Source organism: Macrotis lagotis, chromosome 8, assembly GCF_037893015.1.
Source record: "Macrotis lagotis isolate mMagLag1 chromosome 8, bilby.v1.9.chrom.fasta, whole genome shotgun sequence".
Lineage (NCBI taxonomy): Eukaryota > Metazoa > Chordata > Mammalia > Peramelemorphia > Peramelidae > Macrotis > Macrotis lagotis.
The window spans coordinates 183,706,523-183,733,568 of NC_133665.1; the positions used below are offsets into that span (position 1 = coordinate 183,706,523).

The window sequence follows — 27,046 nt, forward strand, 5'->3', positions numbered from 1 at the left end:
ACTGTGCCACCCAACTGCCCTGAGCAAATGGAAGAACTTCCACTAGAACCTACTCAGGCTGGTGTGGCCTCTTCTATTTGAGGATGCCCTGGGGGAGGCCAGGCTATCTGCCAATGGAGTCTCCAGGTCAAGGCTAGGAGACAATTTGTCCAATACATTGTCATGGGGTTCCCTTTGGGGCTCTGGGTTAGACTAGTCCATGGGATCAAAGGTTGCAGAGGGATGAGACCATTGAGGTCACTGAGCCACAGCTTGCTTGAATAAAAAGACATGTGACTACTAAAGGCCACACAGGGTTAGAAGATAACGTGTAAAATCTTACAAAGAAGGATGACTTGTTAATCCAAGAGAAGCAGAGTTTGGCAGCCATCCATCAAAAAGCATTGATTAAGCACCTGCTATGTTCCAAGAGCATGCAAGGAAAGAGAATCAGAACAACAAACAGGGATGGGAAGGGTGGAAAAGATGTGCTTTCATGAATTTTATTCCCTACTGTCCCTTTTTCCTTTTTCTTTCAATCTTTCCCAACATCAGGGTCTTTTGCAATTCTCATTGTGTGGCCAAAGTATTGAAGCTTCAGCTTCAGTATTTGACCTTAAATGAATAGCCAGGTGGGGAGCTAGGTGGCGCAGTGGATAGAGCGCCGGCCTGGGAGTCAGGAGGACCTGAGTTAAAATCCAGCCTCAGACACTTAATAATTGCCTAGCTGTGTGACCTTGGGCAAGTCACAGAACCCCATTGCCTTAAAGAAATAAAATTTTGGGGCAGCTAGGTGGCCCAGTGGATAGAGCACCAGCCCTGGAGTCAGGAGTACTTGAGTTCAAATGCAGCCTCAGACACATAATAATTACCTAGCTGTGTGGCCTTGGGCAAGCCACTTAACCCCATTGCCTTGCAAAAACTAAAAAAAAAAGAAAAAAGAAAAGAAAAAAAGAAAAAGAAAATTTTTAAAAAATGAATTGTCCAGATTGATTTCATTAAGTAAAGATAGATTGAATCTCCTTACTGTCCAAGGGGCTCTCAAAGGTCTTCTCTAGTGTCAGAAGTATTGATTCTGTGATGCTCAGTGTTCCTTATGATCCAAATCTCACAGCCATCCTACACTGAGAGCTACTGGAAAAACCTAGCTTTGACTATATGGACCTTTGTCAGCAAGATGATGCCTCTGCTCTTTAGTCTGGCCCTAGCTTTCCTTCCAAGGAGCAAGCGTTTTCATTTCATAGCTATGTTCAGTAATCTTTGAGTCTAAGAATATAAAATCTGACACTGCCTCCATTTCTTCTCCCTCCATTTACCAGGAAGTGATGGAACCAGTTGGCAAGATCTTAATTTGTTTTGAAGTAAAACTTCAAAAAAATTTTTTTAATATCCTCTTTCTTAATTCTTCACTTGTGGCCATCAGAATAGTATTGTCCACATCCCTGAGATTATTGCTAGTTCTCTCAGCAACCTTAATTCTGCCTTTTGATTCATCCAGTCTGGCATTTTGCAAGATGGACTCTGTGTAAAAGGTAACGAATTAAGGTGACAATATATAACCTTGTCATACTTCTTTTCCAACATTAAACCGACTGGCTGTTCCATGTTCACTTCTCACTGTTGCTTCTTGGCCCACATACAAGTCCCTCAAGAGACTGGCAAGGTGACCCGGTGCTCTCATCTCTTGAGGACTTGCCACAATTGGTTGGGAGCCTCACAGTCAAAGGCCTTAGTGTGATTGATAAAGGAGAAGGAGATGTTTTTTCTGGAAGGTCCTTGCTTTTCTCCATAATCCAATGACTGTGGGTAGTTTGGTCTCTGCCTCTTAAATCCAGCCTGCCCTTCTGGTAATTCTTGGTTCATATATTCCGAAGGCCTAGATTGCAGGATCTTAAGTCTAACTTTGCTGGCATATAAATGAGGGCAATTACTTGGCAATGTGAATATATTTTTTTAGTTTTTTTGCAAGGCAATGGGGTTAAGTGGCTTGCCCAAGGCCATACAGCTAGGTCATTATTAAGTGTCTGAGACCAGATTTGAACCCAGGTCCTCCTGACTCCAAGGCCGGTGATTTATTCACTATGCCACCTAGCCGCCCATTGTGAACGTTTCTTGACCTTGCCCTTCTTTAGGTCTGGGATGCAACCTGGGCTTTTCCATTCCAGTGGCCCTGGCTGTGCTTTCCAAATTTTCTGACATACTGGATGCAGCACTTGGCCAGTATCATCTTTTGGGGTTTTTAATAGCTTACTTGGAATGCCATCACCTCTACAAATCTCAAGGTTTCCTGGGCCTCCTTGACTTTGTTCTCCATGTCTGGCTTTAGATCCCTAACCACACCATTGTGGTTATTGTGATGTTTTGTGTAGTCTTGCCACAGCTTTTTAATCTCTTTTTGCTTCTGTTAAGCTTCTACCATTTTATTTTTTATCAACTCCATTTTTGTGTGAAACTTTCCCATGATATCTCTAAATTCTTTTTGTTTTATTGTTTCCTCCTGTTTCTTTGCATTGTTCATTTAAGAAAACCTCACCGCTCCTTGCTGTTCTCTGGAATTCTCCATTCAGTTAGGTTTATCTTTTTTCTTTCCCCTTTCTTTCCTTAGCTATCTGTCTGTAAAGCCTCACCAAGTTGCCATTTTGCCTCTTGGGGCTGGGGCGGGGGATTATCTTTGTTGTTGTTGCTGCTGCCTCTGGTACATTATTGTGAATCTCTGTCCAGGCACTCTACCAACCAGATCCAATCCCTCCAATCTGTTCATCCCCCCGCTTCAGAGGGGGTACTAGGGTTAGGATAGAGGTTGACTAAGGGTGTGTCTGCCAGAGTGGGTAGAGGAGAATAAAAAATTCAGACCAATGTCAAGACATTCTCAAGGTGAAGACACATTTGTGGGCAGAGGGATTTTCCCATTAACTGCTCAATGGAAAGAAAGACCTGGGTTAGTCATACAGGCTGAAGGTGCCTCACCCAACCCTGGCCCCTCCTATTTGGTAAGAAGCATTCTAAGGTGTGGCAAAGGTATCTGCTTCCAAAGAAATCACAGTATTTTACCAAGCCAGGGAGAAAACATGGAAAACAGAACCTTGCATGGCTGGAGGTTGAAGAGACTTTTTTTGAGGCTTAGGAGGTATAGGAATAAGAATTAAAACAACCCATGCAGGTGTTGTAGAAACAAGGAGGGAATCTGAACCATGGGTTTTGGGGTCTATTCCTGGCCCTGACCTTTACTTGGGCCAGTCATTGGGCTTCTTTAAGACTCAGGAGCAAGGGAAGGGGTTTGGACTTGAGTGATCCTGTGTGGACATTCATTCTGTCCTGAATCATCCCAGCCTCTGGCTTCCCCTCCAAGGCCAGGAAGGTCACCCCTAAGACTGATTCAAGTTAGCAAAATGACATGGCCCTTCTGCCTTGGAAATGCCACAGAGGCTGGATCTGGCTGGCCCTGGATTGGCATCTCCTGCAAAAAGTGGTACATCCAAGGCTCCTCTGGATGTTTTCACATCTGCTCAGAGATGCTTGGAGTAGCCAGTTGGCAAAGGTGAGTGGGGGGTCCCAGTGGAGCAGAGCTGAGGGCAGCCATGGTCCACTGCCAGCGAAGCTAAACCTCTGACTAATGGAAGAAAATATGAGTAGCTGCTCCTGAGCCTAGCCTTTGGGCTATGATGCGGGCCAGCATTTGTAGAGTGCTCAGAGATTTGGAAATCGCTTTACAAATATTATCTCAATTGATCAGCACAACTCTAGGAGGGAGGTGACTCCTATTTTAATGAGAATCATTAATTTCCCATGTTACAGGGGAGGAAACTGAGGCTGACAGAGACTATGTGATTTGCCCAGGGTCACCCAGTTACGAAATCTTAGAATCTGGATTTGAACTCAGGTTTTTCCGACTCCAAGCCCAGCTGTCCAACTATTACCTCACCCACCTGCCTCATGGATTAAATCATGATGTATCTGTGTACTAATAAGAAACCTTTTCAGGTTTATTTACCTAGCAAATGAAAAAAAAAATTTTTATGGATAACAGATTTTTTTTAAGACCATAGTTATTTCCCAACGTACTCTCCCAGCCCCTCAAAGAACATTCCTTTATTACAAAGAGAACAGTTTGTTCCACCTAAACCCATGAGAACCATTTTGAGGACGTAGCAGATAGGCTCCATCCCCCACCAGCTCCTTTGCCTTGGGACATCTCTGTCACACCTTCCTTCCATCCCAAGGATGAGGAAACTCATCCCTGGGAAATCTCAGGGGTGAAAGATGAAATCCCAAGTTCTCAGTCCCCTCAGCTACTCTGATTGGACTTTTTTCCATGGAATCCAGGGCCGGGGGGCTCATGCTGACAGTCCTCTCCCCGTATCCCATGAGCTCTCCCGATTGGGGGCTTCTTCCTCAACCATCCCCTAACCCCCTTTGAACTTCCTTTAATCTATTATCTACCTTATTAAACTGTAAGCTCCCTGAAGGCAAGTGTCTTCCCCTAATTGTATCTGCACCCCAGAGTTTTGCAGAGAGACTAGAACACGGGAAACATTTAATCCATGTTTGACTGTACATTCAGCCTCCCTTCTAGGTCCCCCACCCCTGTAACAAATATTGATGAGCATCATTAACAGAACCTAGATATCCAGCTGTGAACTGGGTTAAGCTAAGGAACCTCCTCGTCCCTTGGACTGAGGCACCTCTGGACTCTTCAGGGAGGAATGGTGGCCCCTTGCTAAAGGACAGGAACAGGTGGAGGCTTTGGTCGACTCTGAGGGCTGATAGAGTCAGGAGGAGCCACCCATGCTGTGCGTCAGGAGAGACGAGGACAGGCAGTTTGAGGTCTCTCTCAAGATGCTCATCTTTTTGTACCCTCTACCTAGAGAGAGCTCCTTGTCACTGCTTATCTGCCAGTGGATGTCTTGGATCTATCTCAAAATTACCAAGTCCAAACCTGAACTCATTATCTTCCCTATGCCAAACTTCCTGCCTCTTTTAAAGGTACCCCTTCCTTCACTCTCCCAGGTGGTTGTGGTCTGGTGGATAGAGGGCCAGTACCGGAGTCAGGAGGACCTGAGTTCAAATCTGCCCTCAGACACTTAATAATTACCTAGCTGTGTGGTCTTGGGCAAATAACTTAACCCCATTGCCTTGCAAAAACTAAAACAAAAAACAAAAACCAAAACCTAAAAAAGCATTATTTTCTATGGGGGGGGAAGGGCGGGAATGAGAAGAATGTGGACCTCAAAACATTATAAAACAAAATGCTTATTGGAAACTATCTTTACATGTAGTTGAAAAAATAAATGAATTAAATTTCAAAATAATAAATTAAAAAAGAGAAAATCCTTTTCATAACTTTGTCCCAAACTATCTTTTCCACCTTATTGTACCTTACTCCCAATCTCAGTCAAATGGACCTCAAACATGGCAGTCCTTCTCCTGGCTCCTAAGCTGGGAATGTTTTCCCTTCTTACCTCTGCCTCATCAAATGCCTCTCATCCTTTAAGACCCAGCTAAAACCTTATTTCTCCATGAATCCTTTCCTGATCCCCCTGATTGGCAGTGCCCACCTTCCCAAACTCCCTCATAATTATTTTTATTTTTGTGTTTTATTTTATATTTATTTTCTCTATCACAGAATCAACACTTTCAAATTGTGCTGAAGAAGACTTTTGAGAATCCTTTGAACAGCCAGGAGGTCAAATCCATGAATATTTAAAGAAGAGAATTTAGGTTTTTCAATAGAAGGGTCAAATACTAAAATTGAAGCTTCAATATTCTGGCCACATAATGAGAAAACGGGATTCATTGAAAGAGATCCTGACACTGGGAAAGACTGAAGGCAAAAGGAAAAGGGAATGGCAAAAGGATGAGATGGATAGAGAGAATCATGGCAGCAAAGGACCCGAGCTTGGACAGACTAGAGGAGAAAGTGGAGGACAGGAGGGTTCTGTGGTCCATGGAGTCTTCAAGAGTTGGACATGACTGGACGACCGAACAATAACATTTTCTTTACATTTATTCTGTAGACATGAGTTTTACTCATTAGAATGTAAGATCCTTGAGAGTTGCAGTTATCTTCATTCTGTGCTTAGCTTGAGAGAAAAATACTTGTGGATGGTTCCAAAGAAGACACGTGAGTAGAATCCTCTTCCTATTCCTTTGCAGAGTTCAAAAGTCAACAGGTATGGAATGTTGCATATATTTTTAGACTTGTGTGGATGGATGGAGAATAGATGAATTGGTTTTCCTGATTTTTCTTTCTTTCTTTTTTTTAAAAAGGTAATGGGGTTAAGTGACTTGCCCAAAGTCACGCAGCTAGGTAAGTATTAAGATGAGGTCAAATTTGAACTCAGGTCCTCCAGACTCCAGGGCTGGTTCTCTATCCACTGTGCCACCCAACTGCCCCTTTTTCTCCTTTTCTTTTTTTTTTAAGATTTTTATTTTTTGCAAGGCAAATGGGGTTAAGTGACTTGCCCAAGGCCACACAGTTAGGCAAATTATTAAGTGTCTGAGTTTGGATTTGAACTCAGGTCCTCCAGACTCCAGGGCTGGTTCTCTATCCACTGTGCCACCCAACTGCCCCGTTTTCTCCTTTTCTATTTTTTTAAGATTTTTATAAAGGCCACACAGGTAAATTATTAAGTGTCTGAGTTTGTATTTGAACTCAGGTACTCCTGATTCCAGGGCCATGCTCTATCCACTGCACCACCTAGCTGCCCATTTTTCTCCTTTCCTTAAAAAAAACTGTCATATGAGATGACTCTTTGGGAGGAAAGGAAGAGATTTACATAGAGAAATTTTGTTGATATAAAAACAAAAGATATCAATAAATTTTGTTTAGAAAGATTTTGAGTTTTAAATTTTCCCCCTATTTTTGCTTCCTTCTCCCCGCCCCCCACAGAAGTCAGTCTGATAGTCTTTACATTGTTTCCAGGGTACACACTGATCTCAGTTGAATGTGATAAGAAAGAAATCATATCTTTAAGGAAGAAAAATAAAGTATAAGAGATAGCACAATTACATAATAAGATAACGGGGTTTTTTTTTTTTTTTCCTAAACTGAAGGTTTTAGGTCTTGGTTCAAACTCCACAGTTCTTTCTCTGGATACAGATGGTATTCTCCATTGCAGACAACCCAAAATTGTCCCTGATTGTTGCACTGATGGAATGAGGGAGTCCATCAAGGTTGATCCTCACTCCCATGTTGCTGTTAGGGTGTACAGTGTTCTTCTGGTTCTGTTCATCTCACTCAGCATCAGTTCATGCAAATCCCTCCAGGCTTCCCTGAATTCCCCTCCCTCCTGGTTTCTAATAGAACAGTAGTGTTCCATCACATACATAGACCACAGTCTGTTAAGTCATTCCCCAATTGATGGACAATCCCTCAGTTTCCACTTCTTTGCCCCCACAAACGGCCGCTATGAATATCTTTGTACAAGTGATGTCTTCACCCTTTTCCATCATCTCTTCAGGGTATAGACCCAGTAGTGGTATTGCTGGGTCAAAGGGTATGCTCATTTATCAATAATTTTCTTTTAAAAAATTTTCAGGGGTGGCTAGGTGGCACAGTGGCTAGAGCACTAGCCTTGGCGTCAGGAGTACCTGAGTTCAAATCTGGTCTCAGACACTTAATAATGACCTAGCTGTGTGGCCTTGGGCAAGTCACCTAACCCCATTTGCCTTGCAAAAACCTAAAAAAATTTTTTTTCAGTTCAAATTCTCTCCCTTCTTCTGATCCATCTCGAACCCATTAGGAAGGCAAGATGTCGAGCCCATTCTACGTGTGAAGTCATATTTCAGTAAGTCTAGCATCCTCTAAGGTGTTGGACTGAGAGGCCACCTTCCCAGTCGAAGGCAGCTGCCCCTGAGCCAGAGTCACCCCCACCCTCAGCTCAGGGTATGGGGTGAGCATCAGGGTCCTGGAGGAAGGTGGGGTTCACAGTTACAGGAGTGGTGAGCAACCACAGCGAATAGCAGAAAAATCCCATGATGTGGCAAGAATTAAAACAGTTCCTTTTTATTTCATTGACATTTTTACTTTTTGATGATTCTGTCTCTTCCTTTTGTCTATGTGCTTTTTATTTTGTGGCGGCAGGGAAAATAAAATAGCTTTTCCTCCCTCCGAAGGAAGGCATCTGTTTCCATCTTGTGAAGTGCCAACGTCTGCCGCCCGCCGGCTCTGGTAGAAGCCCACCTGGAGACGCTGGCCGCCTGGGGGAAGGGAACTTCTTGGGCCCCAGGGGCCCGGCCAGGCACGGGCTATTGGCTTTGGGGTTTTGGGGGTCCATCAGAGATGCAGCGATGGGCCTTGTGGCCGCCAGGTGACTTGGTCAAGACGGTGGTGGCCATCTTTGGCTCGAAGTCAGGGGCCAGGCCTAGGAGGTGGGGCCCCCCGAAGGTGACTGGGTGCGTCTGGGCTGGAAGATGGGGTCCCCGGGGGTTTCTGTCAATCCGGGGTGAACCAGGCCCACAGGGCCCCTCCCTGGGCCATTTCCCAGGGCTCATGGCTCCCTCCCAGGCCCCCGGGGCTCCGGTCAGGTCTGGCGCCCGGCCCGGGGCGGGGGTGGGATTCCCTGCTCCTGAGTGGGGGGCCCGGGGGTTCCCGGGGGGAGGTCCTCTCCCCACTTGAAGGTCCCCCCCACCCCGGCCCAGTCTTCTCTGGGCCTGCCCGCGCCTCCCGGGGCCCTCCGGGCCCTCCAGGCTGGGGGGCGGCGGCACGTGGGCTCCGGCCCCCCCAGCCCAGGCCCTTCGCCCCCTCCCACACCCGCTCCGTTTGTGGCCTTCGGAAGGAGCCGGGGCCGCTGCGGCTCGGCGGGGCCTGGGGGCGCGGCCAGGCCTCGGGGGGCCCCCAACTCGGGTCCTCCTGGACCAGGCCGCCGCGGCCCGGCTCGGTCCGGCAAGCCCTCGGGGCCGGCGGCAAGGGCGCGGACACGCGGGGCCGCTGCTGGGGGCCCCGCTGCCCCCCGCCTCCTCGGCCTCGGCGCCCCCGGCGGGAGCTGCGGGGGGGGGGGGGGGGGGGCGGCCGACCGGAGGGGCGGGGCCGGGTCAAGGTCAAGGGTCCGGAGGATCGCGGGGGGGGGGCCCGGGGGAGCGCCCGGCCCCGCCCCGGCCCCGCCCCGCCCGCTCCGGCCCCGCCCCGGCCCCGCCCCGGCCCCGCCCCGGCCCCGCCCCGCCCGCTCCCAGCCGCCCTGCCCGAGTCCCGGCCCGAGCCCCGGAGCGAGGTGAGTGCGTGGGGGGCGGGACGAGGGGCCCCCATGGCCCCCCGCCTCCTGGAGCCGCGGCCGCAGGGCAGCCCCGGGACCCGGGCCGGGGGAGGGCCAGCCCCGCGGCTCCAGAAACTTCTCCAGGCTTTGGAGCCCGGGGGTCCGGGCTGGGCGGGGGGCGAGGCTGCGCCCCCGCGGCGGGGCTGCCAGGACTCGGGGTTCGCCCTGCGGGGGACACCTGCGCCGGGGGGGGCCCAGCTGCCGCTCCCCCATTGTGGGCGCCGAGGGGCGTGGCCCGGGAGGTCTCCAGGCTCAGGGGGGCTGTGGGGGAGGGGCGGGGCCCGGGAGCCGCCCGCTGCCTCAGTTTCTCCACCTGTGAACCGGGAGGAGGAGAAGGCCCGCCCCTCCCTGCCAGGGCTGCCCCGGGGACCCCCCAGCACCCGCGGCCCTGGCTCCGGCTCCGGCTCCGGCTCCGGCTCCCCTCCTCAGCCCGGCCTGCACCCGGCCGCCCCCTCCTCCCGCGCGCCCTGGCTCTCTGTGACTCTCTCTCTCTCTTTCTTTCTTTCTTTCTTTCTTCCCTCCTTTCTTCCTCTCTTTTCTTTCTTTCTTTCTTTCTTTCTTTCTTTCTTTCTTTCTTTCTCTCTCTCTCTCTCTCTCTCTTCTTTCTTTCTTTTCTTTCTTTCTCTCTTTCTCTCTCTTTCTTTCTCTCTCTCTTTCTTTCTCTCTCTCTTTCTCTCTTTCTCTCTTTCTCTCTTTCTCTCTCTCTCTCTTTCTCTCTCTTTCTCTCTTCCTCTCTTTCTCTCTTTCTCTCTTCCTCTCTTTCTCTCTTTCTCTCTTTCTTTCTTCCTTTCTCTCTTTCTTTCTCTCTTTTTCTTTCTTTCTCTCTTTCCCACTTTATCTCTCTTTCTCTCTCTCTTTTTCTTCCTCTCTCTCTCTCTCTTTCTTTCTTTCTCTTTCTTTCTTTCTTTCTTTCTTTCTTTCTTTCTTTCTTTCTTTCTTTCTTTCTTTTCTCCTTTCCTTCCCTTCCTTTCCCTTCCCTTCCCTTCCCTTCCCTTCCCTTCCCTTCCCTTCCCTTCCCTTCCTTTCCTTTCCTTTCCTTCCTTCCTTCCTTTCATCTATCTATGTCTATCATCTATCTATTTAAATATCTCTCTGTATCTATCTTTTAAAGACCCCCACCAAATTCACAGTCTCCCACCTAACCTATGATTCTTCTCCAGTCTCATCCTGTTACAGAGGAGGAATTGGAGGCCTACAGGAGTCCTGTGACTTTCTTAAGGCCACATAGTTAATAGCAAACTGGATTTGAACCCAGCTTCTCTTTCCATCAGAAAAGTTGAAAAGAAGCAAACCAACCAAAAACCAAAAAGATCTGGCCCTTAAAGGAGCATATTTCTGCTCAACAGACCTCATGCCCTAATGATGACTTATCATTGTACCAGATGAATTTATATCAGTTACAGAAGTGGTGTCCAAACTTCACTTTACAGTTGAAGGAGAGACCGCCTCGCACAGCTAGGTTACAGAGCCTCTCTTCTGAGAAATGACCCAACTACAATTAATTTTTATTTCTATTTGCTTTACAAAAGTTGTTGGGAGATATATTTATATTCCCCACACCTAGCACCTGATACTTGCTGGGGTGGTTTAGTCATGACACCATTTGGGGCTTCTCTGGCTCATTTTACAGAGGAGGAAACTGAGGCAAACAGGGTAAAGCATTGTGCCCAGGATCACATAGATAATAAGTGTCTGAGGTCACATTCGAACTCAGATCTTCCTAACTCGAGGCCTGGTGCTCTATCCACTGTGCCACCTAGCTGCACACAAAAACTGACTGTTTCTTAATGATGAAATAGGTCTTTTAAACATCTAAATCCCTGGATGGTTCCCTTATCTGGTGACTTAGTAAGGTCTCAGTTGATGGTTCATTCAAAATTAAAGAGGGAACCCTCACTGGATGAGATTTGGAGGTGATATGATTAAGGGGGGGGGGAATGGTAGGTGAATACATAAGAACTCAACTTATTTCTAGGTAAATGCATTTAACTTTTTAAATAATAGGGCAGACCACCTGCCCCCAGGGTTTTCCATTTTTACCAAATGAATGGGAAGCTCCCCTGTTCCAAAGGAGCGGTGTCTGGAATTGTTGCTTTCTCAAACCCAAGACAACTCTCCTAGGCTCATTTGCCTTGATCGGTGGGCTCAGGGAAAATATCTCTGTGTGTATGAGTGTCTCTGTGTGGGCACATATGTCTCTAAACACATGTGTAGAGAGACCTAGACTGCCAGAAGAGTGGCTCAGAAAAAAGGAAACTGATTTGTACAACTGTAGGAAAATCCCCCAATCCTGTCTCTGGTTCACAAAACAAAACCTCCTATTAGACTTGGTGGAGAAGAGACTGTGGAAGTCCAAAGGATGGCTTTGCAGAAGTCTGCCGAGCACCCATTTGATTGTCCCAGGCATCAGGCCTGACTCTGAGTCCGGGGTCACTCTGGATTACATCCGCATGGCTCCTCCAGGATGCTCTTGAAGGTGAGGGTGCTAGGACCATAGCTCCCCCAAACAAATGGTGTGATTTGTTATTTGTTCATGAATGAAATAAATAGTTCAGCTGGTCTTGGAATGAGAGAAGCTGTATTCTCTAGATGGCTTCCCAGATGGAACTCTCCTTGGATGACTTGTGCCAAGTCCCTTGACTTGGTTGGGCCTGTTTCCAGCCAGACCCGGGCTTAAGTGCTTTGGTTCCTGGGTTACCTTCTAACACAGGGGGGACATTATGCAAACCACTCTGTACCATAAGATGTAGACAAATGAACGGCATTGACGTGGGGCATTGATGAAAGGCATCGAGCCAAAGGTGAGATGAGAGTCAGCACTGGTAATGATGGTGCTTCTTTATATGGCGCCCTCGGTGTGCATGGTTTCGCTTGGGCCTCCCAGTTAGACCAGTGAGGCCAGTGGCAGAGGCAGCGTTAGAGCCGCCCTTTCTCAAAGAGACCAATGCACAGGGATGTTTGAATCTGAGGCGTCCAGCCACCGTACCAGTACCGCTGGCCTCTTGCACCTTGCAGGGGGAACCGAAGTCTTCCTTGCTCTGGAGGAGCAGACCATCCTCACCATGCCCACAGGTGGTTGTTGGTGTCTGTGGAGGTGTCTTGGGGGACTGGGAGAGATGGAATCGCCTCTGGCTGAGAGGAGCAACTCGGGGGCTGGGGTGGGGTCCTATTGCTGCCTGGCTGGGCTCACCCTTCGCAGAGCAGACCTGCATTTTAAGGGGAGTGATCTGAATGAAGGGATGATTGTTCACCCCGATGCCCTCGCTCAATCAAGGCTCTGTGCTCTGGGCCAGAAGTGCCTTGGCTTTCTCTCCGGTTTCAGAGCGCACTCAAAGGGGCACAAAGTAGGGCTGCAGAGGAGGAGGATTTGTGTGGCCCATGAGAGTTTTCACTCCTCAGAAGGAATCAGGGATGACGCCTTTAAATACCGAGCTCCACTAGGGCTCTTGGAGTAACTGACTCAGGAAGAATTGATTTCAGGACCATTTCTTTTGGGTGAAGTCTGTGAGATGCTGAGATGCCGTGGGAGTGGTTCGGGGTTACTGTGGCCAAGGGTAGAGTAACCTGGCTCTGTCTTTGCATTTGCTCCGTCCTCATCTTTGCTTATGCTTTGCCTTCTCTTGGGACAGAAGGCCCACCTCCTCCAAGGTCCAGCTCAAATCCAGTCTCCTTTCTGAAGTCTTCCCTGCCTTGTCCAAGAACATTTCCTTTTTCTAAGAGCCTGAGGTCACCTTGTGTTCTTCTGGTTGGCCTGTATGTTTAATAAGATAGTAAAATTATTATTATTATTATTATTATTAATTATGCAATAATATTAAATGACTATATTATCACTGCTTCTGTTACTATTATTACCACTACTACCACTGCCACCGCAACCATCACCACCATCCATACTGCCACTACTACTACTACCACCGCCACTACCACAGCTCCTACCACTACCACTCCTACCACCACAACCACTACCACTACCACTGTTACTACTGATACTACTATTGATGCGACTACCACCACCACCAGCATCCACACCACCATTACTACTACCACCACTACTGCCACCACTGCCACTATTACTGCTGATACTACTATTGGTACTACTGCAACCACCACCACCACCATCACCACCGCTACTCCTACTACTACCACTACCACCAACACTGCCACTATTACTACTGATACTACTGCAACCACTACCATCCATACCACCACCACTACTACTACCACCACTATCATCTACACCACTACCATCACTACTACTACTACTACTACTACTACTACTACTACTACTACTACCACCATTATTACTATTACTACCACAGCAACAGACAGCTAGGTGGCACAGTGGATAGAGCACTGGTCCTGGAATCAGGAAGATATGAGTTCAAATCCAACTTCAGACATGAGCTGCATGACTCTGAGAAAGTCACTTTCTCTCTGTTGCCTTCATTTCTTCATCTGTAACATGGGGATAATCATGGCATCCACCTTGTAAGACTGAGGGGATCAAAGGAGATAACATGTGTAAAGTGCTGCAGTCAGTCAGCATCAATAGAGGGAATTTCCTTGAGGCTGGAGGCTGGGAGACCCACGAGAGCAGTTGTCCATGAGATGTGGTGAGAGCCTGCATTGTCAGTGGTGACAATGGGATGAATACAAGATGTGGAAAGTGATTTGTCCACCCTCCATTCTGTGAGAATCTCCGATTTCACCTTGTGTGTGAAAGTCCCTAGGGATTTTATTATTCATCCCAGAACCCAGTCACGGCACAGATAATTTCAGAACAAGGGGTAATCACGTATTTTGTCATAAAAGCTTCCCCCTCTGCTCCTGCTCCCTCAACTAACAGGACTGGAAAGTCACAGAGAGGAAACTTTATTAGAGTTTTTAAAAGAAAATGAAAAGCTAAGAAGGGAAAGATTTTCCAACAGGTTTTCCCAGGGAAAAGGGAGGATCTCAGACTCACACTCCTAGCCTTTCCCAATAGCTTCACTGGATCCAGTCCTTGACCCATCTTCACATCTGGCTTTGAAGGCAGGTGGCTTCTGGTGCCAACTAGCCACGAGACAGTGAATTAGTCATGGAGGATCAGGCAGGGCATGGGGTGCCCAGCCAGCCCCATTTAGGGTGCCAGGGAGCCAACTGACAACCTGTGATCTCTTGATGGGAATTCAACACTACTCTATCAAGAGAAGGGAGGTGCTTGATTGTCTCTTTCTTGGACCAAGATGGGTCCTGATGGTCTGGCTGAATTTGGTGTTCCTCTAGAGTGTGGTAAATGTGGGGGCTTTGAGCTTGGAGCCAGAGGGTTCTAAGGTGTCTTGGCTGAGTCCCTTCCCCTTATGAGACCTCAGAGGCCTGCCCTGTCACATGAAGCCCCCAGGGTCCTGCTCAGCTCCAGACCCTCTGGTCTTGACCCTAGGGGATTCTCCTTCTGTTTAAATTACTATTAAGAAGGTTGACCCTCAAGTTGACCCAGCTGATTCTGCAAACCTACCAGAACCTCCCCCTCCTCGGGAAGTGGCCCCTGCAGAGGCTGAACATACCCAGGGATATCGGGGCTTCACGCAAGGTGGAGCCTATGAAAAGATATTCAGATTGTGTCCTGAGAATAAGAGAGATAGTCAGACTTGGGTCAGAAGTGACCCACGGACCCAAGGAAGGGGGCGGATCTATTTGGCCTTGATCTTATGTGTCTGCATGTATGTGTCCAGCTGTATCTCTGTGCCTATGGGGACACATGTGCGGACACATATAGGGGTCTGTATGCCCATTGCACAGGTGTGTGTGAGGATCTGGAGATGTGGCTGTATTATGTGTAGAGTTCTGGCATCACGCTGGCATCTGCATGCATGTAGGGTAGCTTTGTAGGGTGGATGTGTGTGCAGGCATGCAGGGCTAGGTCTCTATTTAGATCTCTCTCTCTCCCTCCCTATCTCCCCCCCGCCCCCCAGGTAGATTGTAAGCTCCTAGAGGACAAGGCTTGTTTCTGTTGGCCTTTTGATCCCCAGCACCTAGAACAAAAACGAATCCTTGTTGAATTGCCCCAAAAGCAGTTCCCGGAGAAGAGTTCATTATACTAGTTAAAAACATGTGTTTGGAGCATGAGTGGGCTTACCATGTGGGACTTCCCAGGGCAGATGCCCACTTCCAGGGCAGCATTTCTTCAGATGCAGAAATGAAAAGTGATTTCTTTTTGGCTATTATTTCTATAATGCTTTGTGGCTGGTGAGGCACTCTACAAATATCTCCTTGCAGCCTCACCAGAAACCTGGGAGGGAGGTGCTATTATTTCCCCCCTTTGTACAGATGAGACAAACAATGAAGTGACTTTCCCGCAGCTAGGAACCGCCTGAGAGAGGATTTGAACTCGGGTCCAGCTCTCTCTCTTTTGCATTACCTTGATATCATTAGATTTGGCATCATCAACTGTATGGGGGAGCACCTAGTGCTACCTTGTTGTAATTTCCCCAACTGTCTCCTAGGCTCAGAGGCAGAAATATCTCAGGAGTCACGGAGACCCGGGGTGGAGGGTTCCTCCTGTCACAGCTCACTGACCTTGAACAAATCCTTCAACTTCTCCCTGTGTTTCCTGGCTTAAACAGGCAGCCCTGGGGGGATGGGTGTGACCAGAGACTCTCCTGACTCCCACCTTCCTGAAGCAAAAGACTTTACCCTCCTTTCCAAATACAAGGTGGAATGAGAGGCCGTGAAGTGCAGTGGTTAGTGAGGCAGGAGACCCGACCACTGACCTTGTCCAGGGTCCTCCAAGTCTTTGGGCGAGGACCTTTAACATTTAGCAGTTAAAACTTACAATCACGGTAGCATTTTGGAACATTCCGGTTTTGTATCTGTTTATGAGATAGCCCTGAGCTGGTACTTAGAATGTCCACTTGTTGATGGATCGATGGATGAAGTGACCCCTTGTCAAGGAAAGAAGACAACAAACCTTTATTATGCACCAATGGTATACCAGACACCCCATCACAACTACTTAAGGGTTCCATTTTACAGTTGAGGGAAGTGAATTAACTTCTCAGGGCCTCTGAGCCACCCACTCTCTTAAGATGTGGCTTCCCAGCACCCTCTCAGAATTATGTATGCTGTTTAAAAATTCAAATTGGGGGGCAGCTAGGTGGCACGGTGGATAGAGCACGGGCCCTGGAGTCAGGAGGACACTTCATAATTGCCTAGCTGTGTGGCCTTGGGCAAGCCACTTAACCCCACTGCCTTAAATAATAAAAAAACAATTCAAATTGAAAAGAAAGGCAAAATTTCAGTGAGAGATTTTTTTTCCTCATGCCACTGGACAGCATAGTGGCTAGAGGGCCGGGCCTGGAGTCAGGAAGACCTGAGTTCCAATGTGTCTTGGGTGACCCTGGTTAACTGCTACCTGCCTCAGTTTCCCCACCTGTAAAATGAGGCAACTCTCCCTCTTGGTGTTGTGTGGATTCCATAAGAATTACAAGGTGTTTAGCATGCACACACACACACAGTAGAGACCATATAAATGGCAGCTTTTAGCTAGTATCATCTGAATTTAGGGATATGGAGCCAGGTTAAGGACCCCTGCGCTAAGCCTGTGGCATACAGAAGGGTGCTGAGCATGGGGTTTTGCCTGCACCGCTGCATCATGGTTTGTTGGCCTCCCCTCCCCCTGGTTCCCCCAAATAAAACAAAAGAAGCACTAAAATCTCAGCTACTGCCCCTGGAGAGAGAGCTTTGCCCTGGGAGACTGGAGCCGTGGACTTGAATCCATTTCCTTCCCTGGTATTGTGCCCTCATGTATGAAATGAGGAGGTGGGCCCAGAAGGCAGTCCCTAAGGCCCTTGGCAACTCTGGAGCTGGGGTCCTGTGGTCTGCAGAGCCGGGGGACCTGGTGCCCTCCGGCCCTAAATTCTACTACCCTGGTGAGGACGGCAGAATAGTCTTGTGTTTGGGGCTAAGAGAGGTAGGTGACTCTCACGTGGCTTTGGTTTCCTGGGGTATTTCTGTAAAGTGGAAAGTCAGGGTAAGACCACAGTGAGCGAATCCCAGAATAAGGAAGTGGTCCTGGAGGCAGGGGCCTCGGGGACCTCAGGGAAGAGATGCAGGGAGGGCCATTCCTGAAACCCAGCCCTCAGCCTAGGGTCATCCCCCTGGTAATCATTCCTGGTGCTTGTGTTGGGAGTTGGAAGGAGCCTTCTGCGGACTGCATTGTCCCTGCTCACTGAACTTGCCAGGAGTGGGGGAGGCCTTTTGATCGGGACTGAGCACACTGGGAGGCAGCCTAGCATAGCAGAGAGAACGGATCCGGAGGACTTGGGTTCAAGGCCCCATCTCGGGCACACGCTGACTCTGTTCCCCAGACTGGACACCTCCAGCCCCCTGGAAGCTTCTCTCCCTTCTCTGACCTCTGATCTCTCATCCCTTTCACAGATTTGGTCCCATTTCCTACCTTCTCTCTGTTTGCAGTCCTCCACCTTCCTGTTGAACCTTTATCCCTTGTTGTGGCGGCGGCGGTGGCGGTGGTGGCGGTGGTGGTGGTGGTGGGAGCAGCAGCAGCAGCAGTAGTGATCATGGTGGTATTTCTCTCCCGACTCTCTTCCCCTGGCTTTTCAGAAGGAAACAGGGTCTTTTCTTTTTTAGAGACGTTCCTCCTAGAGTGGGTCTTTGAGTTTTTCTGAGATTACTTGAGGTATCAGATTGACTTTCTCTTTAATATTTCTATATGTGTGAGATAATCAGGACAATTTTAAAAACTGCATTATGGCAACAAAGGTTTTAATATCTTACTAATTTTGTGCCCATTCTCCAATCAGACAAATTCTGACACTTTATGGGTAGTTGGCAGTTTTAAAAATTAACTATCGGGGCATTTAGGTGGTACAGTGGATAGAGCACTGACCCTGGAGTCAGGAGGACTTAGACTTTTTTTTATTAACTATTTTATTTATTTTGAGTTTTATAATTTTCCCCCCAATTTTACTCCCCCCCCCCCCATGGAAAACAATCTGTCAGTCTTTACTTTGTTTCTATGTTGTACCTTGATCCACATTGAGTGTGAAGAGAGAGAAATCATATCCTTAAGGAAGAAACAAAGTATAAGAGACAGCAAGATCACACACTAAGATAGGTTTTTTCCCCTAAATTGGAGGTAATAGTCTTTGGTCTTAGTTCAAACTCCACAGTTCTTTCTCTGGACACAGGTGGCACTCTCCATCTCAGGCAGCCCCAAATTGTCCCTGATTGTTGCCCTGATGGAATGAGTGAGTCCTTCAAGGTTGATCATCGCCCCCATGTTGCTGTGAGGGTGGACAGCGTTTGTCTAGTTCTGCTCATCTCACCAGGAAAACTCAGACTCTTAATAATGACCTAGCTGTGTGACCTTGGGCAAGTCACTTTACCCCATTGCCTTGTCAGAAAAAACCCCAAAAATAAATTTAAAAAATTTACTATCCATTGTAGAGAAAGGTATTCAAGTTGTTCCCCACCATACTAAGAAAGAAGACTTCTCCAATAACCTAATGTCATGCTCCATCTGGGTGGCACTGTGAAGAGAGAGAAACCTTCCTTGCAGCCAGGAAGAGTTCAAATTCTGCCACAGGCATTACTATTAGTTGTATGACCCTGGAAATATCATTTAACGTCTTTGGGCCTCAGGTTCCTTTTCTGTAAAATTAGATAGTGGGCCTGAATGACCACAGCCCATTCTCTTGCTACACATTTTGTTGGAGCTAGACAAAAACCAAAATGACAGTGGTTGGGCCTCGTCCATCTATCTCTCTATCTCTCTATGGTAAATATACACTTTTATATGTAAATACATACATATATGTGAGTGACAGACAGAACCACTTGTATATATTTTTTTGAGCTTTTTTCCCCCCTTAATATAAAAGAGCTCTTGTTCTCTAAGTTGGTACATCGTTACTTTTGAGTCACAGCTGACTTGGTGGCATTGTTGCCTGTTTGCATCCCCAAGAAGCCTGGGGATGGGTGTGCTGTGAGGAGCCCTTGTTTCTACTGAGTTTGAGAGCATGGTTCACAACTGTTCAGAGAAAGGGGACAACGGAGTGATTGATGATGCTCCGGCCTCAGTTGTGATGTCATTAGATGTTTGGAGCTCTAGGTAAATATTTTCCAAGGGGCTCCTTCATTTTAAAGTCATTTTCTAGCTCCCTGGGACTGAGCAGGGCCATTTGGGGTCTTCATTACACCAATGTAGGTCCATGAAGGCTGTCCCAATTTTTTGGTAGAGATCTCAACCCTTGGAGTAACTAATATTATTATTGAGATTTTTTTCCTTTGTTTTTTTGCAAGGCAATGGGGTTAAATGACTTATCCAAGGTCACACAGCTAAGCAAGTATTAAGTGTCTGAGAGTTACTGAGATTTTATGCAGGTGGGAATCTTCCTATGCATAGAGCAAGCAGGGGTTCTTAACATGGGGGCTGTTATCTTTTTAAAAATCTATTTTGATAATTATAGTTTAACAGAATTGTTTCCCTCTGCAATCCTGCATATTATACTTTATATGTTTAAACACATTTTTTTCTGAAATGGTTCATAGGCATCTCACATTGCCCAAAGACCCTCATGACACAGAAGAGATCACAAACCTCTGACTTAGCTGGTTTAAGTGACAGTCCTCTTAATTTATGGGGTCTTAAGAAATCCGAGATAACACTCCTTACACACTTCTTTTTTTGGTTTTGGTTTTGGTTTATGGAAGGCAATGGGATTAAATGACTTGCCCAAGGTCACACAGCTAGGGAGTTATTAAGTGTCTGAGGCCGGATTTGAACACAGGTCCTCCTGACTTCCAAGGCCAGTGCTCTATCCACTGTGCCCCCTGCACACATTTCTTAATTCTGAATTGGTTTTTCATTGGGGGCTCCTTCTTACTTAAAGATAGAACACTCTCTCCGTGCTGTTCAAGGGGACATTATCTTCAGGTTAGAAAATGACCAGTGCCTAACACAGACTTATCACTGAGAGTCTGGACCTATTCTTCCTTCACTAAAAGAAGGGCACCTGAGTGCAGGATTTCTCTCTGGATAGTCGGGCATCTCAATGGTATTTTGAGTCAGCCTGGGGATTAAAGTGGGAAAAGCCTTCTCTAGATCACTCTAAAGATGGTCTGTATTTGCCTCGGATTTTTCTGGCTTTCCTGCAAGTGATCAAAGTTTGTGTGAACCATAAACCCTGACCACTCTTCAGGAGACAAACCCACCCGACAGGTGGGGCCCACTCAGGGTAGGGCTGGTGGTGGAGGTGGTTTGTTTTGGGGCACAGGTCACCTAATGAATCACAGCCCTGCACCAAGAGAACACAGGAACACGTTAAGGGTTGGGCCTGGAGAGGGTACCCAGAAACTGGGAGCCTGTTGAGTCTAGAGTTAAGGGGGAGGTATGGCCAGGGCAGGAAGTTTTCTTTCTTGTTTTTTAATACATTTGGGCAATTTTACATTATCTAGATTTCTCTCTCTCCCTTCCTCCCTCTCAAAGAGATTTTAAAGAAAACAAAGATTTTAAAGAAAGAAGGAAGAAAAGGAAAAAAACTGCTAAAATTGATAAACCTATTGAAAAAAGTCAGGAAGTTTTCTAAGAACATTAGGTTGTTGTTGTTTAATTGATTCAGTCATGTCTGACTCTTTGGGACCCTTTTGGGGTTTTTTTTTTGGCTAAGATACTAGAATCATTTGCCATTTCCTTTTCCAGTTCATTTGACAGTTGAGGAAACTGAGGCAAACAGGCTAAGTGACTTAGCCAAAGCAGACACAGCTACTAAGTGTCTGAGGCCAGATTTGAACTCAGGAAGATAGTCTTCCTCTCTCCTGGCCCAGCACACTATCTGTGGTGCCACCTAGCTGCTCTGTAATGAGATCCGTAGGATTTCAATGCAAGAAACTGGTTGAGAGCCCACCTTGTGCAAGTCCCTCTGCTGGACCTTGTAGAAGATAGCAGGGATGCATGAGATACCCACTGCCCTCCTCTCCAGGAATTTGTATCTAATAGGGAAACAGAGGCAAATGGAAGGTCTCCCCAAAGTCTTGGATGAAACAGCTCCAGGACCCCCCCCCCCCGCCAATATTTACTCAAATATCTAGTCAATTTGACTAGAGGGCAAGGCAAGAATCAGACTGCAATATATTATGTGTGACGTCATACCACCTGATCAGGCCATTTCTTGGCTCCGGAACCTTCAATGGTCTCATTGCCTGATGAATAAAGTATAAACACCTTGACCCCAAAGATCCTATAATCTGACTCCAACTTTGCTTAGTCCTGTTTTTCTTTCTCCCTTTCAAATGTTTTATTCTCCAGACTAATTACTTCCATTTTCACATCCATCCCTACACTTGCTGCCCATGTGCCTCTGGGTAAGTCATTTTCCAGCCTATAGACCTCACTTTCCTCAATTGAAAAATAAGGAAGTTGGACTAAGGTCCATTCCCTCTCTGAATCTGTGGGATTTGTTTTACAACTGAGAAATGGAAGTGTATTCTTTAATTTCACAGGACTGAAGCCCATCAGATTAGGGTCTCTCCCCCTTAGATGGGGCTGAATAAACACTGACAGATGCTGTTCTCCGCAGCCCATCCTTCTTCCAGGCTTCCTGTGGCCTCCACCCTTCTGTGGTGACATTCCCTTGGACTCCTTACAGTACAATGGAGATTAATGTACAATTTGTTTTGGTCTAGCCAAGGTTTCCAGAGATCCTGGTCTCCCTCCAGTTCTTTGGGATGAGCTGGTCAGAGCTGAGTAGTCACCCCAAATGTGATCAGGACCTTGACCCTTCCCCTTGGATCATACAGTCAAAAAAGTCATGGTTTACCCCAAGGGCATCCTGGGAGACTCCCCAGTCCTGTTTAACAACCATTTAATCCACTGGGGAGTTTTTGTTTTTGTTTTTTCCAGAGGAGAAGTTGTTACTTTAAGAGTTTCATTTTATGTTATTTCTCTTTGAGAGGATATCCTCTTCATTTCCCAGAAGTCTGTGGTGCATAGTAAATTCAAATAAACAAATGTTTTAAAAGTACTAAGTGCATGACATGTTTCTAGGCCAAAATGAAATAACCTCTGCCCTCAGGGAGTTTACATTTGTACAGAGGCTATATAGGATTTACCAAGATGTGGCAGTAGGAAAAAAAAGGCTAGATTTGGAATCTGGTCTGGGCAAGTCATTTTAACCTCTGCCTCAGTTTCCCCACTTGTAAAATATTGGATGGAAGGGTCCATCTCTGAATTTCTGATCCTATAATCCTATTTATCTTAATGGTGATTGGGTTAAACCTGCCAGCTGTATGACCTTGAATGGTTCAACTGAGCCTTCCACGAGTGAAACACAGACATGGAGGATGCTCGGAGAGCCTGACCCTTCCTCCTCTGATTTTGACCTTTGGGAATGGAGTAAAACTCAGCTTTGTTTCCTTAAGGGAGCTTGAAATCAGAGCTGGAGCTGAGGCCGCAGCCTAACCATTGGCTCGCCCTGCCTCTGTAGGGGGCTCAGTGATGGGAATGGCCTTTTGGCTGGCAGTCTCATAGGGAAGTGGGTCTCTTTGTTTCACATTCGCTTCTAATTTAGAAGGTTCAGTCCCGAAACTAGGACTTTTTTTTTTTTTAGGAACTGCTGATGAGAACAAACACACTAGAAACAGCTCCCAACAAACACGTTAATTAAAGTTGGTCGCCTGGCCTTGCCTTGAGCTTTTCTTAAGTTTTTTTTTTTTTAAAATGACAGACTCAATCAAAACAGCCAAACACCCAAAGTAGGACAAAAGAGAGAATTGTTTGTGAAACTGACCATTTGTGTAAAAAAGGTGCGGGCATGGGGGGGGGGGGGCAAGGAAGGATATTAAATTTAATCATAACAAAATTGTCCAGGTTTTTGGTGCCCCTCCCCTCTGATATTCTTTTTGTTTCATGATTCTCCTTTCCAAAATGTATTTTGTTGTTCAGTCATCAGCCAGGGAACATTTATTAAGCGCCTCCTGTTTCCTAGGCACTGGATGGAGTTTAACTGGGGAGTAGAAAGGAAAAATGAAACCAGTTCTTGTTTTCAGGGAACCCATATTCTCATGGAGTAGATAACATGCAAATCACTAGATATATTTAAGTTAGATAGTCAAGGTAGGCTCTGGGAATACTAAGAATAGAAGGCACAAGCTGTGGAGGAAGATGGAGAAAGGCCTCCTGCAGGAGGTGTGCCTGGAAGTGAGTGAGGGCTTCTCAGAGGTGGTGGGGAGGCAAAGGCGTAGAGATGGGAGATGAGAGGAACCACAAATAGTCAGCCACTGTGGCTGATTCATCCAGTGTTTGGAGTGGCAGAAACAAGAAAGCTAGAAAAGAAAGGAGGTGACTTCTGTTTAAGTAGCTAGTTTTTGTGACATACCACATTTGGATGGAATGTGGGGAGAGGGGTCTCGAAGTGCTTTCTTCTCAAGTATGGGTGGTCTCGTCATGGAATAGAATGATTGGACACACAATCTTCTGGTTTAAGAATTGATTTTAGATATTTAAAATAATAGGACCTTAGAACTGGAAAGGACATCCATAGAGGGAGGAAGGAAAGGAGGGCCTTGTTTAACCCCCTCCTTTTTTGTTTCTTTCTTTTTTTTTTTGAAAGGCTATGGGGGTAAAGTGGCTTGCCCAAGGTCACACAGCTAGGTGATTATTAAGTGTCTGAGGCTAGATTTGAACTCAGGTCCTTCCAACTCCAGGGTTGGTGCTCTATTTACTGCACCACCTAGCTGCCCAACCCCCTCCTTTCTTAATGTGATTTTTCTTTTTTTCCAATTACACATAAAGATAAATTTTTAACATTCATGTTTTGCAAGATTTTTAGTTCTATGTTTTCTTCTTTCTTCCCTTCCCTCCTCCTCTTGACAGTGAGTAATCTGATTTGGGTTATAAATGTAAATAGCTATATTAAATATATTTCAAGATTATTCATGTTGTGAAAGAAGAATCAGAACAAAAGGAGAAAAAATCATAAGAGGGGGGGAAAACATAAAATTAAACCAAACTGAAAACATTGGCAATAGTCTGCTTTGATTCGTTCAAGTCTCCACAGTGATTTTCTGGATGGGGATGGTAATTTCCATCACAAGTCCTTCAGGATTGTCTCTGCCTTGCACGATGACCATCACTGATCATCACACAATGTTGGAGTTAACGTGGCCACGCTCACTTCACTCAGCATCAGTTCATGTCTTTCCATGCTATTCTGAAGTCCAGTTGCTTATGATTTCTTATAGAACTCCATCACCTTCGTATACCACAGCTTGTTCAACCACCCACACCCCAATTGATGGGCACCCCCTTCATTGCCAGTACTTTGTCACTACAAAAAGATCTGCTATGGTTTTGTACACGTGGGTCTTATACAGATCTAGAAGCAATATTTCTGGATCAAAGGGTAGGCACATTTTTATTGCCTTTTGAGCATGGTTCCAAATTGCTCTCCAGAATGGTTGGATCAGTTCACAATTCCACCAACAATACATTAGTGTCACATCCCCTCCAACACCGATCATTTTCCTTTTTTTTTGTCATATTGGCCAATCTGATAGGTATGAAATGGTATTTCAGAGTTTTAATTTGCATTTCTTTAATCAATAATGATTTAGAGCATTTTTTTAAATGACTGTAGATAGCTTTAATTTCTTCATCTGAAACCTGTCCACATTCTTTGACCATTTATCAATTGTCCATTTACAGATTTTACAGATGAGGAAACCAAGTTAGACAGAGGTGCAGTGATGACCAGGTGTCACACAGCTCAAAAGTATCTGAAATGGGATTTGAAGCCAGGTCTCCCTGACTCCTGGGCCAGAACAGTAGTCACTACCCCAAACTGCCCATTCAGTTTCCAACTCTTCATACTGTGATGTTTGCTAAACATTTATTAGGTGCCTACTGTGTACTGTTGCTCTGTAATTTTGCAGTAAGCTCTAACCATCCTAACAAAAAGCAGTCTCTGCCCTCCAGGAGCTGATATTCTAATGGGGGAATGTGAAACCACTGAATGGAGCTGATGGGTGTAGGGGAAGAGATCTGTGATCCATATTGTAGATTAGAATCCATAACCCTTGGAGATGAATTCTTTAGGAGGGGTGAGAGAAGCTGGTGCTTGGAAGGATGGTGGCATCCTGGACAGAAATAGGGAAGTTTGGAGGGGGCTTAGGACGAAGTTTCAGTGTGGTGAGCCTCAGAATGCTAATGTGGGAGATGTCCAGAGTTCTTGAACCCACTGAAGTGAGGGAGATAAATAAGAGAGAGAACAGGGGACAGGTTCAGTGGTCAGGAGGAAGCTGAGAGGGTTGGTAATGAGGGAGGAGTGCCAGGCCTTGAGTCCAAAAAAGGGATGAGTAGGAGAGGACCCCCCCACCCCCACCCCGGGTCAGAACTGACTTGAGAAGAATCCACCGGGTTTAACAGCTAATAGCCCATTGGTAACCTTGTAGAGGACTCAGGTCTACAGCTTTCTCCTTTTGGCCTGAGATGGGTTGGCAGCTGGTTTCAGCCCCTCCCAGTTGTACCCTAAGGTGCTGCAAGCAGGGACCCGCATCTTGTCCCTCTGCTCGAAGTCTGTGCTCAGCAAATTGGCAGCCTTACATTACTGATGCTTCAAGGTGTGATGAGTTGGTCCGGGTCTCCCACCCTGCTGTCCCTGGGGGCTGCTCCGACCTCTGAACTGGTGTGTTCTGTGCCCAGGCTGTCAGCTGTGCCCCTCTGGTGGGAGGGGTGGCTCCTGGAAGGAGCTAATTAGGTAGTGGCTGTAATTAGTCTTCATTTGGTTTGTGGCCACCTCCGGAAAGGAGACCGACTCTTTCCAGGATTTGTCCAGACGGAGCCCATCGTGCCCACTCATTGTGGGCAGTCTGTGAAAAACAAGTCAGAGGATGATCTCTGGCCAGCTCCAGGTGGGTCCTGAGATCCACAGCTGTCCAGTGACTTGGAAGCTCTGGCCTGGGCTGAGCCTCAGGTGAACACCCCAACACCCTGGTTCCGGAGCCTTGGAGTTGGGTTCGATGGGCCGCCCAGCCCTTCCCTGGTGCTTGTGGGAAGTGTTTGAAGGATGGGCAGACCTTCAACCCTGGGTGGGCAGTTCTTGGCATCTCAGGCCACAGGATCTTATTGAGGCAGAGCAGTATTTGCCTTGGCACCTCTGGAAGGGCTCTGTTTCCGGATTTGCCTGTAAAAACCTGTACTGTGTATTTATGGATATAACTATGTAACATGGTCAGAGGTGTGCGAACCATTTGACTTTGGACATGCACCAGCTGAATGGCTATCTCCATCCTGTTCTCATTTCCCAATTGCTGGAGTCTATATGAGGGACTATTTTTTTTTAACTTAGAAAGATTTTATTTATTTTGAATTTTACAATTTTTCCCCTAATCTTCCTCCCCCCCCCCCCCCCCCAGAAGGCAATTTGTCAGTCTTTGCATTGTTTCCATGGTATACATTGATTCAAACTCCACAGTTCTTTCTCTGGATACAGATGGGATTCTCCATCGCAGATAGCCCCAAATTGTCCCTGATTGTTGGTTGCCCAGAAGGAATGAGCAAGTCCTTCAAGGTTGGACATCACTCCCAAGTTGCTGTTAGGGTGTACGGTGTTTTTCTGGTTCTGCTCATCTCGCTCAGCATCAGTTCATGCAAATTGGGAGGGACTATTTTTCCAGTGAATTTAGGAATTATAATAAGGGTGGTGAGAGGAATAAAAATAGTAATAACTTACCACACCACCCTAAGGTTACATGTATTTTCATTTGATAATATATATAACATATATCATCTTATTGGATAATCTGTATTACATATATTA

The 27,046-nt window shown here is 46.6% G+C and overlaps 1 protein-coding gene across 1 annotated transcript in view; it reads left to right on the forward strand.

Moving 5' to 3' along the window:
* The first annotated feature begins 9,144 nt into the window (after positions 1-9,144).
* Positions 9,145-27,046, forward strand: part of ARHGEF3 (Rho guanine nucleotide exchange factor 3) — a 281,901-nt gene continuing 263,999 nt past the window's right edge. The window contains exon 1 of the mRNA XM_074199129.1: positions 9,145-9,188. The gene's annotated coding sequence lies outside the window, so the exon portion shown is untranslated. The remainder of the gene's footprint in view (positions 9,189-27,046) is intronic.